This window comes from Teleopsis dalmanni, chromosome 2 (genome assembly GCF_002237135.1).
Source record: "Teleopsis dalmanni isolate 2A chromosome 2, ASM223713v2, whole genome shotgun sequence".
Classification (NCBI taxonomy): Eukaryota; Metazoa; Arthropoda; class Insecta; order Diptera; family Diopsidae; genus Teleopsis; species Teleopsis dalmanni.
In genome coordinates, this window is record NC_051847.1 from 170,514,009 (window position 1) to 170,533,243 (window position 19,235).

Below are 19,235 nucleotides of genomic sequence, written 5' to 3' on the forward strand. Positions count from 1 at the left end.
ATGAGTACACTATCTTTTAACACTTGTAGTGTTAAGTGCACTAAGCCGTTAGGAAGCAATAATTCTATTAATTATACAAAAACATTTATTTCAATTATATTATATTGTGTTTCAGGAAAAACTAAATCGTTATTAACAACATTCTCGTAACTCATTTAAAATAACTTATAAAGCAGTTAAGAGGCGCCCTTAACACTTCAACAGCGCCCTTAACACTTTTTACGGGTATTCAGTTACAATGCTCACCAGCACAAAAATTGTAGATACGAAACGAAAATAATGCATAATGAGAGGCACTCAAGTAGAAAGCACAAAACACATAAAAAAATAAAATAAATTACTAAATAACATTAATTTTTTTTAATTTAATTCTTTCTGCAACAGCATTTGGCGCTTAAAGCAGTTAACATTAAAGCCGCTGCTACCGTTACTGCCTGCCAACATTAAATGTAAACTTCTTGCACAATAGCATTTAACGCCTCGTAAATAGCGCAACAACAACAACATCGACAACAACAACAACAACAACAACAACAACAACAACAATAAAGGCACAACAATGGCAACCGTGCTTTAACCGTGCAAATGGCAAACAAAACGGGCCAAAACGGTTTAATTTTGCTAGCAGTGCGTTTGCAGAGCTCACAGTTTGCCTTTCCTCTCCTTTCGTTATATTTTTGTAAATTTGTTAGTGACATTAAAAGGTCCTCGGAGACGCTAACACAAAGTAAGAGATAATACAGCAAAAAACATGGAACTGAACTTAATTTTCAATTTACTAAAAACTCTGCACAATACACAGAACAAACGCGAAATACAATGAAATCAACTCAAACACTGTAACGCATTTGGAATTGAAACTGAAATAAAATTCAATTTGATATACACGCGCCCAAAAGACGCGGTGGGCGGGGGGTGCTTTGAATTGTAATAGACGCAGGATATGCCTGGCGAAGTGTTAAGCTGCAGATATGAGCGTCAGGAGTGTAGGCAAACGCAAATATCAAACATCTTGGCATTTATTTAAAAAGCATTTTGGCATTTTTAAATTGCTCCCACGCATTTACCTAACATACGCCTAATTATAATAATAACAATTCTATTTTACAGAGCTCAGTGTGAGGATATCCAAGTCAGAGAGGAAATCTTCAAAGCAGCACTTTAGTCTATTTCATTGACATTTCATGCAAATAATTAACTTAATAATTCCGAATAAGATTCGTATAAGTGTTGGGAAATATATCAGATTTTTGACATACAGAACTTAAGTAAGGTTGAGTGTGTAAAGAATTATTAATGGAAAATACTGATATCAGAAGCAATAACATTAAAATTGAGAATATATATAAAGAATTCATTTTGAGATATGAATTTATATACCATATATAAATTGACGGGAATTAAAAAAAATTTAAATAATACACATTTAACGTTAAAAGTGGCTAGAATAACAGATCACTCTAGGCATAGTGCATAGTATTTCCGTATAATTCATCTTTTTTTTTATTAATTGAATAGTTTTTAGTACGCTTTTTTCATTATTTTTGATTAATAAAAAGCCTGAAGTGAAGTGAAATAAAACCTTATAGATTTCATATTTTTTTTATTAATCTATATTTGTCTATATAACTATCGTCGATGTTTCGAAATTTGTTTGACTTCTTCCTCAGAGCGTAGTATTATTATAAATTGCTCTTGAAAAGCAGTTATTTAAATAGAAATCTGTTCACAATTGTAGTTTTAAATAATAAACAATAAATAATAAATTAAATACTTTACAATATATGAACAAAACATATATTTTTTTGTTTTTGTGCAACATGGAATTGACTTGCGCCAACTTAATCCGTCTCCCTCATTTCTAAAAACTATGTCCTACCCTTAAACAGTGTAAGTATTACTTCAGGGTAGAGTCCCTTTTAGATATTTAAGACTTCCATCGGTGTGACTTCAGACTCCACTACAACTATCTTTGTACTTCATCTTGGCGTGATATAACTGCTTCCTCCAACTGTCTTCTGTAAAATCTAATTTTTTCAGACTTATTATATTTTCAGCAAATATTGCTATGCGATCTCACTTTGCTATGTTCTCGATCATTTTTTCGGTCAACGTGAGTAAAAAATATCACTATATGATTTTATTTGTAAACACTTTATTATGTTTTCACGCAAGATTAAAATTCCAACTGAATGTTCTGCTATATCACAAAGTCATCAGAGTGCATAAGTTTTCGACAAAAAAACTTAACAAAAATGATTGACTAAGCATTGTACTCATTCATTCTACCGTCTTTTTAGAACTGAAATCACCACTTCAGAGGAAGATATTTCCAGAGAGTTGCAGCCAAAAAAGAAAATCGTCTAACAAAGTTGAAAGCCGTACTTCAATCAACTAAAATCAATATGATAATCACTGTCGATGTCATCTTCTTTATTATTATTATTTTTTGTCCTATTTAACAACACCGGATAATTCTTTGGCAGAAGCCAGCAGAAACTCATATCTCAAGTGCGAGTATGTAAGATCCTTTACGGAGTCTTACATTACTACTATCGAAACTAAATTATTTCGGATCCGATTTCTGACTTTATCCTTTGGAAATGGCAAGTTCTTTGAATAGAGGCTAAGCACAATATTTATTGTTATTTTAATAAACTCTTATTATCTACGGCTTTACTCAGAAACCTCAATTGCCCATTCTGATACCATCAAATAAACCATATGCATTGTTAAACTAGTCATTGTTTTCATTAACTCCGATGCATTATATGTTGAACTGTCTTGTCTTTCAGATAAACTTAGAAATTGCCTATATGTCTATCTTTATTGACTTTCTCAGACCAGCAAGAAAAATACTGCATTAGTAGTAATAAATTAATAATTAATTCATTAATTAGTTTAAATAGAACAAAATGCAGTATATGAGTGCTTTTATTACCGAACTCACAAATTGAACTTTATCAAAGTATTCACACTCCTTATATATTTGTTACATACTTAATTATGACTAGGGTTAAGTTACATAATTAAGATTAAAATGACAAAATTTATACTTGCAGTTAGTAGATTCCTACACCAAAGTAATATTTTGGTTCCACTGGTTTACCTTAAAAATTTTCATAATTTCCACAGTCTAATTTAAAAACTTTTGTTTACGAGTAAGTGGAGAAGAAAGTGTGCGTAGGGTGTTAGTATGAAATACATTAAAGTAATTGAGTTGAATGTCACGCACACATCAAAATGTGGCACATAACTTCACAAAAATACACTTAGCAAACCGTTAAACAGCTGCAGGGGCAAGGACACCTACTACTCAAGTACGTACCCTAAACATGACTAAAATAATTCAAATGTCACGTTTTTATAATAACTTTTGATATGCATAATCAGTGTAAAGCAACCAAGGATAGTAGAGAGGGTAAGCAAGTAGTAACTTTGTCCGGTTAAAGAAACGCTCGACACGACACACCCAACTGTTAAGATAACAAAAATTATTTATATATATATACCATTTTTAGCAAAACTTTGGAAGGATTTTAAAACTATGTATAGCACTGCAACGCACAATCAAATTTATTGTTCTTCAGCGAGCGTGAAAGGTACTACAGACTTTTATTAATAAATACGGAAATTTCATTGAACAGCCAAGTAGCATTTGACAAAGTATCAAATTTTACATTATTTGTATATTATATAGTGTGTAGAAGTGTAGAATATATTTGCAAAAAGTTTTTGTAGGTAAAAGTTTGAAAATATCTGGAGACACCTACAGAAGTTTATAATGCAACGGGGAAGTAGTTATTTAACTTTTGTGTTTGGTCGAATTTGATGCTTCCAACAAAGGGGACCATGAAAACTTTACACTTTGCAACACTAACACTGTTGGGCTGTCATAAATCATCATGGCCAGTAGCTGTGGTGTTAATGTTACAAATGTAACTCCATGTGTACTGTACGTACACTCACACTTACACCTACTTACACCTGTATACTTCTTATACTCCTTCAAATTGAGTTTCGCTATTAATATTGTGCTTGTCTGGTATTGCCATGTTTTTTTTGAGTTGGTGTGTGTGTGATATGCGAAGTCGTATGTGCCATGTGTGCCATATAAGCCACATTTCGCAATAGCAACGACTTGCAGAGTTGCATTTACGTCAATTTATCAATTGAGCTTCTAGATAAATGCGTGGTACGTACTATATATTGTGTACAGTGTATTTCACTGCGTATTTTTATTAATTAAGTACAAAAATTCGACTTCATCACACAAAAAATTAAAATAAATTTTACTTTTCGTAAATTACAATATTCACATATTTTACTACACTTTTTAATATATACGAAAGTATTAACAATTATCGCTCAAAATATTTTTGTGACATAAATATTTAATTTACTGACAATAAATATTTAATTCCGTAAAGCGTGCCTTTGATACAATAGATTGTTTTTGATCCACTTAATTAGTAAGATTGAGCGGTACTAAGTATTTTTTTTTTCGATTTTTTATTGCTATTAGTTTAATTTAAATAAACTCGAATTCGTGACCCATTTTTCTCCTAGACATTTACGTATGTCGCAATAACGGGCTTAAGTTCAAAAATATGTTTTCTCGGGATACGAATTTTGCTATGAGCTTTGAAGTTTATTATTTATCTAAACTTGCTACAAATAAATAGATAAACATTTTTGTCTTAGACAGTCTAAAGTTTTGCATTTATTCTGTCAAAAAGATGGGTTTTACAAATATTTCCTAAAATGGTATTTTTGTGCGGGTAAAGCTTAAATAACGCTTATTTTTACGAGTGAAGGAAAGAACTGTTGGAAAGGATATCTAAGACATTATTTTTTTATACTATATTTGTATTTATAGTAAGTTTCTTGAACACTCGAAATTCATACATCTTAAAACAAAAATTGTTTCTTAACGCTTATGTTACGTCAGGTGTTACTGGCGATCCTAAGGATCTACTCAGGCCTATAAGCCTAATGAATTACCGTATAAAAAACTTAGAGACTTAAAAGTCACCTTAAGCTTAATGTGTTCTTTAGATGAAGATGCTAGTCAAGATCCTTAAGCGATTGCGCTGGACAACAACGAGAATGTGAAGATGTGAAGCACTTTCATTGTTTCCTCCACAAATGCTAAAGAAGTGATTAAACGACAGACATAATCTTTTCTTATGGGTTATGACTTGTCACCAAAATTGATATCTTTACGGAGCTTCTCAGCGAGATGCTTTGGTTAGTATACTTTGCTTAGAAGCTTATAAGGTATCTAATCACATTCAGTGTAAATGTCCGGCCTTGATGTTAACTAAGAGGAGATTACGCGGATACAACAGCAAGTAACAATTCGGTAGAATAAAATTATTGGTAGGTTATTTGACGAGTATTCATAAGCTGCCTTATCATCTCCACATAATTGGTAAGTATGAGGAAACAGAAAAACAAATCTTTTTGAAAGCGGATGAGATCTCTAGCCACATTCTTTGTGACTGTTTGGCTATTATCTGGACTAATGAGTTTCAGTAACGAGCTTACCTCAGTGATCAGCGCTGAGGCTGTAGTCAAATCATCTGTCATATCATCATGGCCTGCATTATCATCTCAACAGATGTATCTGTTTAAAATTAAACCTGTTATCATACTCTGAGTGACTTTGGCTCCAAAAGATTACTGTATGATTTTAGGATTCTTTCAAGTGCAACGGAACAAAAAATCATCTATCCTAGCAATGCTCCGCTCTATTGAAGGATAATATCCTGATTCTTTCTACAAATCCAATTCTTATAAATATTTAATTATTTTGAGTAAATAAACTACTCTTCCTTTAAACTTTAACTCCTTAAGCAATTAGGGATAACATAATAAAAAGTTCAGAGCATCAAACTCTTTTGTTAAAAATAAATTTTTGAAATTTTTTTCTGGAACATATTGTGTATAAAACACATAAAACAAATTTTATTATTATTTGGGTTCGATTAAGTTAAATTTATGAGTACAAAATTGTTTGCTTATGCGCTCTCATGTGGCCAGGCCAGCCAACAAAAGTTTCGACCTAAGCCAAAAGTCTCCTGAGCCGTTTCAACTTCAACAAGTTACAAATTTGTTTTGAAAAAAAAGAGGAAAAACCGTAAATGGATACTTGGAATTGTTTTTTAACAATGAAATACATTACAAGGACTTTATTTACGAAACTCATGTGTTAAAATCCTAAACAAACACAACAAAAAGCAACATTTAACATTTTTTGCTCACAAATAAATTAAAGTACGAGTAACAAAGAATCTTTAGTTAAACAAATTTTAAAATTTTATTTATATATATGTGGGATCTTCAAATTTCTCAATTGTTGAAAATTTCAAGCTTTAAAAATAATTAAAGTATTTAATTTCGATTTTGAAATACTAAATGAATTAAGCAAGTAGTGCATGTAAATTTTTTATTGCTATTGTTTTCAAAAAGTTAATTATGCATGCATTATGATTTGCATTCGAATGAATATTTTATCATTTCAAAATAATGACACTTTAATACGATTTAATTCAATCCCTTGTTTTATTATTAATTACAAAAATATCTTTAAATTATGCATTTTCACCCACATATAAATTTGTGCAATGCATTTTGTATGCATTTTACGCTAAAATCTTGAATGCAAAGTTCTCGGTGTTGAGGTTGTAATAAAATATTCTTTTTATTTAATGAAGTAGTTGTTATATACTTAGTTATGCTTGTACATATGACGTATACAAAGGCTTATGTATATTTATAACTTTGTCATTGTAGTAAATTTTAAGCTTCGCTTCGTTTCCTTTTGCTTATATGTGGCTTTGTTTGAAAAGCTGGCTTCCAGCCACAAAGTCAAAATAAATCCTTTAATGTCGCCTCATTACAGTTCCGTAAACGAAATTTACGAGGTGATAATGCACCCACATAAAATCTTATAATAAAGTATAATTTTTTTTAGCGCTATATCCTCATTTTATTCTTTATTTATAACCTCATAGTAAATATTTTTGCTAAAAAAAAAATAATTGCAAATGTAGTAAACACCTTCATTGAAAATATTGCGGTTGACATTTATTTTAAAATTTTTGCTCCGACGAGAAAAGAAAAGTCATAAAATTTGTGCTCTAATGTCTCGAGTACAAAATTGTATGAAACTTTGATATAAAAGTTGATTTAATATCAAATTTTATTTTAAAGTCAAGTTATTACTGTGTTTTTAATAACTTTTTTCTGAGATTCTTGCCCAATAAAAAAGTTTAAGTACTTCAAGAAATTTTGATGGTAGTACGCAGTAAGTAATTGCAATGCTAAATTGAAAATTAAATTGAATAAAAAAATTTTTACGCTCAAAAAGTTATTTAATGAAATAATCTCATACTCACATATAACCTTTGACACTGGAAATCCATAATTATATTGAAAAGTTCTACCTTTTTAACACATAAAATTTTATTTTGATCTATTTATTAAGTCATAAGACTCATTTCGAATAGCTATGGTAAATGGGTAACAGCGATCGAAAGCTGTATAATTTAACACCAACAGTTATTAAATAAAAATGATTTAAAACGTAGCAAAATATATATTTTTCACATTTCAATTTACGAAACGTTTAGATATTTAAATTTTATGCAAAGAATTCGGAAATAATTGAGCAAGGAATTTATTTGGATTACAATTTATTCAATAGGCCAATTATACTACCTTAAAAAACTCAGGAGTTTAAAAAGCATCTTGAAGATCAAGCAAAACCTGGAATGCTCTTTATAGGAAAGTCTTGAAGCTAACTAAGATTCTCAACAAAATAAGTACCCAGCCAAATTAATCGTTCTTTCTTATAAATTGGATAATTAAAGAATAGATGAAAACAGTTTTTTTTCATTTCCTGACAGGAATCATTAAACAAAATATTCAACATTTTAGTATAATTCCGTAAATTAAATTAATTTCTTATAAGAATCGGGCTTTGGAAAAATGACAAACCGGAACATAGACGACTGTACAAAACTTAAAGGTTTTTAATCAAAACCTATTGAATTGCTATTATTTGTTAAAGAAGTAACGTAAATTTTCCAATAATATTACTAGATGTTTTGCAAATCTTTCTATATTGCGAACTGTGTCTTAAAATCTTATATGGTGTCTTAGTACATAACTCTAAGAAAATCTTCTTAGACAGAATGAATTATATTTCATGATTTTTTTGATTTTTAATTTCTGTCTGAAACTCAATGGTTTCTAATAGTTATTAAGCGGTATATTTCCGAATAATATCACAACAGATCTCAGACTGTATGAGTCCAAACTTTTTCTATAATCCAAGCTAGTATAAGTCTTAAAGAAAACTTTACTAAAAAATACTAATACTAATTCTCTTCCATTCGAGGTGCAAGCATGGTGGTTTTCTAGTAGTTATTATACAGAAAATCCCTAGCTGATTCCCAATTCTTTCCATATTTCGAACTGAAGAAATAAGAAGCCCTAAAGAGATTGTGCTTTTATACCAATATCCATATCATCTAAACTGTTTTAATAGCAATAATACGAGTAAAAAATGTAGTACATGTCTCTGTTATAATTAAGCGTCGATTGACTGGCAAATAATTCAACAGTACGGAATTAATTCACATCAAAGTATTTGACATTATTTGGTACTTAGGATAATCTTTACGGGTATAACACAATTAATCTTATAGGTCATTAAAAGCATGTAATTAGAAATAAATAAATAAGTATATAACATAATAAAATATAATTAATAATATAATGAACACAAATAAATAGTATAACGATGTAAAAACGTATATATATCTATATAAAGTGTATAATAGCCTAATGGTCAAAATAGTCTATCCAGGTAAACTTACTCTTTTTAGGAAGAGTGAAATAAATCTTATATTGTATTGTCCACTTTTTTTCCTTTTAATAATAACAATTTCCAATATATAACATTCAAACTAATTAAGTATAACAAAACCTTACAAAGTAATAGAAAACAACATAATTACTTGCAAAACCGCTATTAAATCTATTACTCTAATTCCCTTTTTGGAGACACACCTTTCCTCTATTTTTATAAAAGTTATTTCCATTTTGAATTTTTACGGCATATTGATCATTTATGTAAGAAAGTCAGGGTTTGGTGGTCTATTAAAAAAATTTAATATTTTTTTTTGGAAATTTATTTATTGTGTAAATAAATACTGAAACGAATAAACTAATAAAAAAATTTTGTTTCATATTGTATCAAAATTTTCATGATATTTAGTATTGAAGTCTACGGTACACTCACTAAATTATTTCGTTTACCGCAAGCATTTGCATTTGAATTATTTACTTATGTAGCATAATATATGTATGTAATATAACATAAATAATTTCACCATAACAGTCATCTTACAGTGCAAAACTTTCTGATGGATAACATAGAACGAGCATGTGTTATTCATTTAATTGTCAATATTAATATATTTGATAATTTTATAAAAAAAGTTAATAACAAAGTTTTTAAATAATTTTACGACATTCTATCCTATAGCGGCAACTCTAAATGAAAAGTTAATTCTTTGGATTGTTTCGACATAAATTCGGAATTACAAACGCAACCAAAAATATTAATAAATCAATTAAAACTTTTTTTTTAAAAAAAATTCTTTTTGGATATGAATATTACAATCTTAATAAGCTTGTTAACCTATTACTATTGCTAAATTGTACTTAATAGTTAAAACGTGTGCGGATTTACTGAACCAGTGTTCAGCTCCCAATTAAAACATTTGTAATAAAATTAATTATTAATTCTTATATTAGTATCCCGTTCAATATCATCCATATTTTATTTATATTCCATATTTAAAATTGAAAAACAAGTATTAATGAAATAACTTTAAATTAATTAAACTACATATATTCAAGACACATATTTGTATTTAAGATGTGCTTAGCCAAAAACAAATCAATCGTTGCTTGAATGTTGCCGCAACATTTCTTGTAGTTGAATTTTAATGCAATATGTAACCAAACCATTGCCAACATACATGTTTGTTGGTATTGTATGACGACAAAATATTATGGTAACATTGTTGATGAATATCATAGCAGTTCAGCACAGCAGTTAAGTGACAGCAAACATATGCATTTTATAAACATAACATATGTTAATGAAAATAATACATTATTGTAAAATTATTACAAATGTAATGCAAATAATGCTATCGAAATGATAAAAAACTATATATGTTATCAATGAAGAAAAATTAATAATGTGAAGCAAAAAATTTACTTGAAATATTATAATTTTTGTTTATCAATGTATAAACACTCACTTATTAGAAATGACTACAGTTTTCTCAGTAGTTCCACTTTTCCAATATTTTTTAATTTAAGAATTTTTAAAATAAAGAAAATAAAATATTTCAAAAATATTATTTTAACTTAAATTTTTTAAACTGCAAAAAAAATTAATTTTTCATTTATTTTTTCTATAAAAATTAACAAAAAAAATTAAATAAAAACTTTATTTAAACTTATTTATTTTTGTAGAATTTCAATAAATATTCAATTTGCATATAACAATTTATGGTGTTGATTTAGCTAAATTTTTAATATCACGATATCATTTTAGGGGAAGACTTTCAAATTTTCAACATTTTATTAATGTTTACAATAATCACAGATGACGAAATAACCAGTATGTTGAGATCAGTTCCGCAACTTTAGTTAGAAAATGATCGATCTTTGATATTATTATCAATACCAAAACTTCATTAAAAAAATAAAAGATATTCTATCACCCAAGTATATTCTATCCGTCATAACATTTCATAAAAGCTCACAGTACAACCTTGAAATATACATATCTCAAATGAGATACCTTCAACAATAGAATATTGGTGTGGACATGACTACCATTATTTTTTCGACAAACAATTAAATTTTTCATCTTTCAAAGCTTGAATTATGTTTTGCACAAATTAAGTATTTTATATCTTTTATATTTATCGCCATATTTTACTATAAATACCTATTAATAATATAATGAAAAGTGTAGTTAGGCTTAGGAAAAATGCAGTGACTATTTAAACCTAATATATTGTTTGGTTTACACTTGAGATGTAGTTTTATTTACCAAACAACTTTTGTTTCGAAAAAAGACGCGTTGAGATACTAAAGTAAGCAGCAAGCTAACAAAAAGCAATAATCGCACCACAGTAGAACTTCATTGGTTATGGAAACATCTCTGCGCAAATGGTATCTAGATCTGCGAACGGAGATAATAAAGTTGTATTCTCACTGTTTCATATCACAAGCAAATGTTATAGGCGAAATTTTGACTCTGCAGTTTTCAGTATATACAGATATCTAAGCACTTTAGCCACATCTTTCAAGATCCATAGCCATTCAAGAAACCGTTGATTAATTTGTATTTATATATATTCAGTTGCGAAATCTACCACTTTTGTTGTTGATGCAAATGAGTTATTTGAATTTCTTAAGATAATTTAACCTCGAGAAGGTCTTTTCAAACAATTCATACTCGATTTGTTTAAGTGTTGATACCCACTAACAAGTTAATGATTCGGAAAAAGGTTTGGTTCATTGGAAGCTATTGTGGTACATCCTTCTAAGCAAGCTAATCAGCGGACTCGTTACTATCAAATTTATCCAGGAATCCTGACGAGTATTTCCGATTTGTATTTCCGATCAACTTGGATTTGGTGCTCCAGTATTGAAGAGAATTAATACCAAACTAACTAGAGTAATAGAATCGTGTTTTTAAACATTCTATATTGCATATTTCAACGACTTACGACTTACTTGCCTTAAAAGCACTAAGAAAATGTCCCTAATTGATGGGAAATTCATTTGGACTAGGTTCAATGTAAGCGTGACTTCGAACTACATTTTAATTATTTATTTCATAACTTAACTGAACTCATGTGTCGAGTATCGATATTAAATGTTCGTTTTTCCATTCATTTATTTTGAGAATTACTGTACTATAGTTGGAAGAGGACAAATTTCCTTCGCATAGGTTATCTGAAAAGTGGGAGACATAGGAATCTCTGATAAGTTTCAACTCCTGTAAATACAGTATGCTGAAAATTGTAGACAATTGACGAAATGACGATTAAAAATAGAAGTTTAAGCTTCGTGCTTTGGACGACCTCTTGACGATATACCAAATCAGTGATACCGTGAGGGCAAGCCGTCGGACATCATGATTCTCATATCAGTCGGTTAAACTCTTATACTGACTCTTACACTGAGATTAATGTTTTTTTGTATACAGTTATTTTCTATGTAAGTGTAATTTGTGATATAGTATTCATAAGAACTATATATAAAAATTAAAATTTATATATATTATACAAAATACATTCAATTAAAAAACACAATAACCAATAATTTAATTGAGGAGTACTAATTTTAATTTATAAATGCATCCAACAATTATTAAAAGTAATACTCATATTATTTTTTATTAATGTTATAATATATTTTATTAAATATTTAGGCAGTGTGTGAGTTCGTGTAAATTGAGGTAAAGTAAATTGAAATTTTCTAGGGATTTTTTGCACTGCACTTATGTAAATATTTATTTATTTATTTATTGCACTTATTTATTATTTTTGGTTAAAAGTTTTTACATTTATTTATTTATTTATTAAACATCTTATAAAATTTTCACAAAAATTTACTCAAAATTCTGGTAAATACCAACATTCGCTGCCATACCGACGTAATTTACTATTTCCCTCAATTTACCATCAATTTACTCAAAGTCGCACACGGCCTTAATATTAAATATTTAAATATTAATTATAAATATAATATTTTATTATAATTTCTTTATGCGCAATTTAATTGACTTTTTATATTTTTACCATATTTGGAGATATATAAAAATTATTTTAAATTTCAACAATAACCTAGTTTTTAAATAACATAAACTTATTGTCCAATACTCAAACTATCTATTGCGATTTGCTGCAGTACAAAACGCTTAACAACTTACATTGCTGCATTAACCTAATTCTGGCCTACAGCACGTATGAGTGATATTTTGTTATAACGAAGCTGAGGAGACATGCAGTTTAAATGCCTTAGCAAACAACTTAAAGCCATAAATATTTATAACTCAACTAAAACTATAAACTTAAGGCTTATAAACAATTTTGGAATTGTCTGAGTTTATTAAAATGTATTAAATTTAAATATTTTCCAAATTCTAACGAAACGAATATAAATTTGGTAGCACAGAAAAAGAATAGGACTTAATAATAAAAATAAACCAACCAGCACCTTTTCAGAAGTCCATATTAGATTTTAAATATTAAACGAGAAGCCGAGTACATTTTTTTACGACTTTGCTCCCACAAAATAATAAATGAAAGGAATTTTATTATAAATTTAAAGCAACTACAAAACGAAATCATATAAATTGGATATAAATTTTGGTCAAGTTCTGGCATAAAATAGCTTTGCTAGGCGAGTGCACAATACCAATGGATTTATTTCGGAAATGTGCAGAACGTGCTCACATATTCAAATCAACATTTAAAAAAATTTTTATTTAATAAAAGCATGGAATTTATTTCGGTTTTAAGTCGAAACACAAAGTACACACCAGAGCAGCTAAAAATAATTCAGTCAAAGCATTTGACAAGGAAACCTCGTCAACTCTTCTGTGCTAATGCTGCGCCCAGAAGAGAATAATGCCCAGAACAGAATAATCAAAAGTTTTCATTTATCGTCATAAAATCCTAGAATTTGTGGCCTTTCAAAATAAAATAATATAATATAAAATAAAACACAAAATAAATAGGAGTTGAATTTACATAAAATTTGTGCCTTGTGGCTGCTATTATGAGTTCTGCAAACGCTCAATATTTTTTCTCACTGTATATCGATGCAGTAAGACCGCCGTTGGTGGTATTGGAAATTCCTTGAATAGATTTTTATGTGTCATTCTTGAAGAGCTGTTTAGGCTATATTTTTAAAATTTGTATTTTTTAATCAAACAATAAAATATGTAAACAAATACTTTTTGAAGGCAAAAAATTAACTTCCATGATTATGTTTTGCTATGATATACAAAGGCATATTCTATAGAAGTCTTATTCTGCTACGAAAATAATTTTTTTTTAATTTTGAATTTTTAATATATTGAAGTTTCTTAAATACTTAAAAATAGCTGTGAAGAATAAAATGTTTTTAAATAATTAGTTCCACTTTCACATTGAAGTTAAATTTAATTAAAACACTCGTTTTTGCCCCAAAATAATTGTGGGTAAATTTAACCCTTAATATCCTTAATCCGTAACAATCTTTCCAATAGAAAATGTATCGAAAATAACAATTTAGTTTATTTTAAGCCTTCAATGAAAATGTGAACTTAATTGTTTTCGGATTCCGGAGTAGAATAATAATAAACAGGAAATAAGCCCCTTAATCACTTATTGAGTCAATGAAATATGCCTGCTTTAAGATAAAATTTAATGTACTATGTAGTATATGGTATGTACTACATACATATATACATATGTATAATTGCTTAAGATTTAATTTTAATTGGCAAATAGATATAAATTTATATATTTAAAGTACCATTAAATCTAAATAAAATGATTTTCCGTTCTTATATATATTTTTTTACTATAGTATTACGTATGTGCAACATTTCCTATATTTGTACCTTATTAATTTATGTTTATTAATGTACTTTTACGTGAAGTGCTGTAAAATACATATATATAAATTTTTACAATAATAATTAAAAGGCCAACATATAAGATGATATTAAAATGTATCTACGGTTTTTTGTCACAAGATGCCAACAATGAACAATGGACAATCTATATATCTGGCAACACCAATCTAATTATATCAAAAGCCAGTGAAATACTGCAACTGAACAAGTTTTTTACCGATAAACTGATAGAATTTTTTATAGTACTCAAGAAATAAAAAAGGTCATAAATAATAATTAAATAATAATTAAATTGATTTTCAATCATGAACATTTTTTTCCGAAAATATATCAGAAAGTGACGGATATATTCAAATAACACCCAAAATAATAAGATCCGTCAAAGGCATGTTTGACGTGATGTGGAAGAAGATTTCATCTTTCAGTGCATTGTTTCTAAACAAAGGTTGTTCAATCAATATAATCAATCAATTTTCAGTTAGTATCATATACACACTATTTTACTCATATAATGAGATTTATATTCCATACTATTTTAATATCTCAACTCTTCTCATACCTACTTTTTTATAGTGAATGAGTTATTACTTATTATTTATAATTTTTTTTCGAATCACATATTTTTTCGGTATTTTTAAAATTTATTTTATTTCTTCAATTTATTGATATAGATGAAGTGATATAGATAAAGCAAAATAAGCAATAGACCCACCTCAATATGTTTTCTTTTATAATATCTATAATGTCCGTGGACACAAAGAGAAAAAAACTCAATTGTTTTTATAATTTTGTGTTATGATAATATGATCGTTTTTATCTGTTTTCAGTTTTATCATTTTTATTCATTTTATCTTTATCTGTATCTGCAAACTATATTTTCAAATTTTTTTTTGAATCTTAATTAGAAGCTATGAGAAGATCGCATACTTTGCTTCTACTATTTAAATTTTATAAGTAATAAAAACTGTTACAACAAAAGACCTGTATCTGAGAAAGTAATGTTTGGAATGGTTCACCGAATAATCGCTAGACTATAATCCTAGTACGGCATTACTGCTACTATAAGACATCCTTAATGGATAGAGCATCGCTGAAGCTGCTAGCAGACTAAATGGTGTGTATCATAACCCGCTCTTTCTTTTAAATAATAGGAATCTGTTAGAACGTTAGAATGTAAACTACATAAATGTAACTAAATGTAAATAACTATTCACAGAGAAGGAAGGATCAAAAATCGCTTGCTGTCACAACAGGTGAAACAAGATCGGAGAACTCTTACTAAATATAGTTCAACCCAGAATTCTATTTAATTTCAATCTAATCGAATACAGAAATAAGTACTTAACTTCGTGATCAATTATTTATGGAAACGGGAAGCATTTATCTTTAATGGTTCAAAGATGAAAAAATTAATGAATTGAATTTCATTGTTAAAAAAATATTTTCAGCTTTTTTTTTAGAATTATTAATTTTAATTACGAATAATTGTGTTGTAATAATATTTTAGCTTTAAGAATAGCTCAATAAATTATTTATTGTATACTCGTATTTCAGTTCCATATTATACTTCAAGTGTTATTTTAAATATTTGCATATATAATTAATGAAACTCTTAATCCATATTCAATTTTAGTTTACAATGGGGATCTATATTGAGTCACCGATTTCATTTATTTCAAATTTTTGATATTTCTTAATGGAAAGATTGCCAGTAATTATAATTTAATATTAAACATATTCCTTTTTTAATATTTCGAATTTATATAGATTAATCGTAATAAAAATAACCTTGAAATAAGAGAGATAGAGATTAACAATGCTATATAGACAGCTGTACGCAGCTTGCCCCTACTTCAGTCTTATAACGAGATTACTGTATTATTACTCCCAATCATGGCAAGAGACTGAATAAGTTATTTTCTCAAAGGATTCTTTCTGCAGTTCTGATAAGTTAAATGAACTTTTTCGTATCTGCTCTTCTATAACTCACCGTATATGGATCGTTGATTAAACATATTAGGTATATAATTTAGACGATCTTTACCAGCTACCAGCTATTTAATAATAAATCTTATCGCATTTTAATAAACGTATAGTATTAATAGATTTAATTAATATTCAAAGTTACTTTCAATCAACCAATATTTATATAATAACAAATTTGAAATTATTTTTACATTGAATAAAATTTTTACATCGGATTAAATTGTATTAATCAAACGTTGGTTTATCCTTACGACGAGATCTGCTCTTAGTAAAACAGAGGACATTTATTTATTATTTTTAAATTCATATATTCATTCATTCATATATATACATTCATATATTTCAATATACATAAAAATGAATTTTTTTAAATATTTTAAATTATTAAAAGAAGCATAATTAATATATTATATGTGGATATTCATTTAGGAACATATAAATATTTGTTCCCGATTGTTAAAATAGCATTGTTGAAATATATCATATATATAATAAGTTTTTAACTAAAACACATCATAAAATAAACTTAAACTTTGAAATAAAATAAACTTTAAGCAACTATAAGTTTCTACTATAATAGTTATTATTATATTATATTTAACATATAATTATTTTTTATACCTATATGTCAGCTAATAGATTTTTATGTTCCATTATCCAAATATTTTTTGATATAATAGTGAATATATTTCAATATTATTTATTAAAACTGAACTTTCTGCAGTTGTTTTAAGGGTTTTTAATATTATTTTAAAAATCGTTTTTAAATATTAACTATTTTATGATCAAAAATTATTTATATGTGATTTTTATAAATAAAGTAGTAAAAACATCTTAAATTATTTGACTCAAATTTTTTTGCTTTAAAATTTTTTTTATAATCATTTTTTTTAATATTAATTTTTTTAGGAAGATATATTTTTGTTATAAATAAAAATCATTAAAAATAACTCAAATTATTCCACATTAATTTTTATTTTATTTTCAACATTTCTTCAGTCTTCAGGAACCGACAACTTTACATCAAAATACCAAGTACTTAATATGTTGATGTGTTTTAAAATGTTTATTGGTTAAAATATAATATATAACCAATGTTCTTTAATATGTTGATTAGCATTATGCTATAAAATTGTCAATGTCTTGAAGATGAGTATCGATTAAAGTCAAAATGTTAAAAATAATATTAAAATAAATATGAAATATTATAATTTATTTTTAATTATTTTTATTTTTAACAATATAATATTATAATTAATAATTTTTGGTCATAAAATAATGAATATTCACAAAGAAATTTTGGTAAAAAGGTTTCGAAATTAATTTTAATTAATTAAAATAATATAAAAATAATTTTTGTTGTCATAGTGCACTACTTTTCGAAACCTCCCTACCAAATATGCTTATTTCTAATAAATTTAATAGTCTCTTCCATCATAACTTATGTTAAATTACAACTTAAATCAAAAAATGTTGGTAATAACAATAATTATATTTAAAGCAATTAAAATTAGTGTGAAATAATTGAAATTGTTTTTATTAAATTTTATTTATAACACCAGTTAAATGAATTTGTCCAATTAGCCTTATAAAACACAATATTATAATTTTATTTACCAAATATTTGTATTTATAACGTGTCATATTTAATCGTTGAATATTTATTTTCATTATTTAAATTCATTTTAAGTGCGTCTATTCATTTAAATTATTAGCTCATCATGTATTTGATTTAAATTAATTTATGAAAAGAGAAAAATTTGATTAAATTTATATCAAACGTACCTGCAAACTGTTTTGGGAGACAATCCTTAGTAAAATTACAATGTCAGTTTATTTATTCCACAAAATGCATAAAAACATACAATAAAGTACAGACAATAATGTTGCACATAAAACTGATAAGGTGATATTTTAATCCATTCACGTTCCGGAACAATATTTCATACGCGTAAATATTATTTTAGTTTGTTGAAATTCGCACAACCTTGGTTCCACCGATACGACGACCACAGAGACAGACTATGGCTGCAGATATTTTCTAATTTCTGTTTGGAATGTTTGTTGCGCGATAAATTGTTTGTTTGTTATGCAGGACGTGTTTGTTGGCAGTATTTCAGACTTTTTTACGAGGGACACTAACGACCGCACGCACCGGCACAAAAATCCGTGCTACGTCGACACTTAACTTTATGACGATAACATAAAACGTCACTTAATTCATGTGCATAAGATACACTCATTTGCAATTACAAGCGCACAACAAATATTAACGTTCAGTAAATTTAGTTTAACACACGCTCTGTCGCTGTTCACTGTTCTATCACTGTTAACACACACTAACACTAACACTAGTTAAGGACTATGGCTTTGGCTATGTTAACTAACATAAATGTCGGCAGTCCTAATGTCAACAATGGCGACAATGACGACAATGTGCACAAACAATAAATTGAAAATATTAAAATCAAGCAAATTCAAATGCAAAAGCAGTGGCAAAGTCGGAGTCAGTGTC

At 27.6% G+C, this 19,235-nt stretch overlaps 1 protein-coding gene across 1 annotated transcript in view; it reads right to left on the bottom strand.

Moving 5' to 3' along the window:
• The window catches only part of LOC119683748, a 180,590-nt gene extending 162,049 nt beyond the window's left edge, over nt 1-18,541 (bottom strand). Inside the window, exon 1 of the mRNA XM_038097580.1 lies at nt 18,506-18,541. The gene's annotated coding sequence lies outside the window, so the exon portion shown is untranslated. The remainder of the gene's footprint in view (nt 1-18,505) is intronic.
• Between the last annotated feature and the right edge of the window lie 694 nt (nt 18,542-19,235).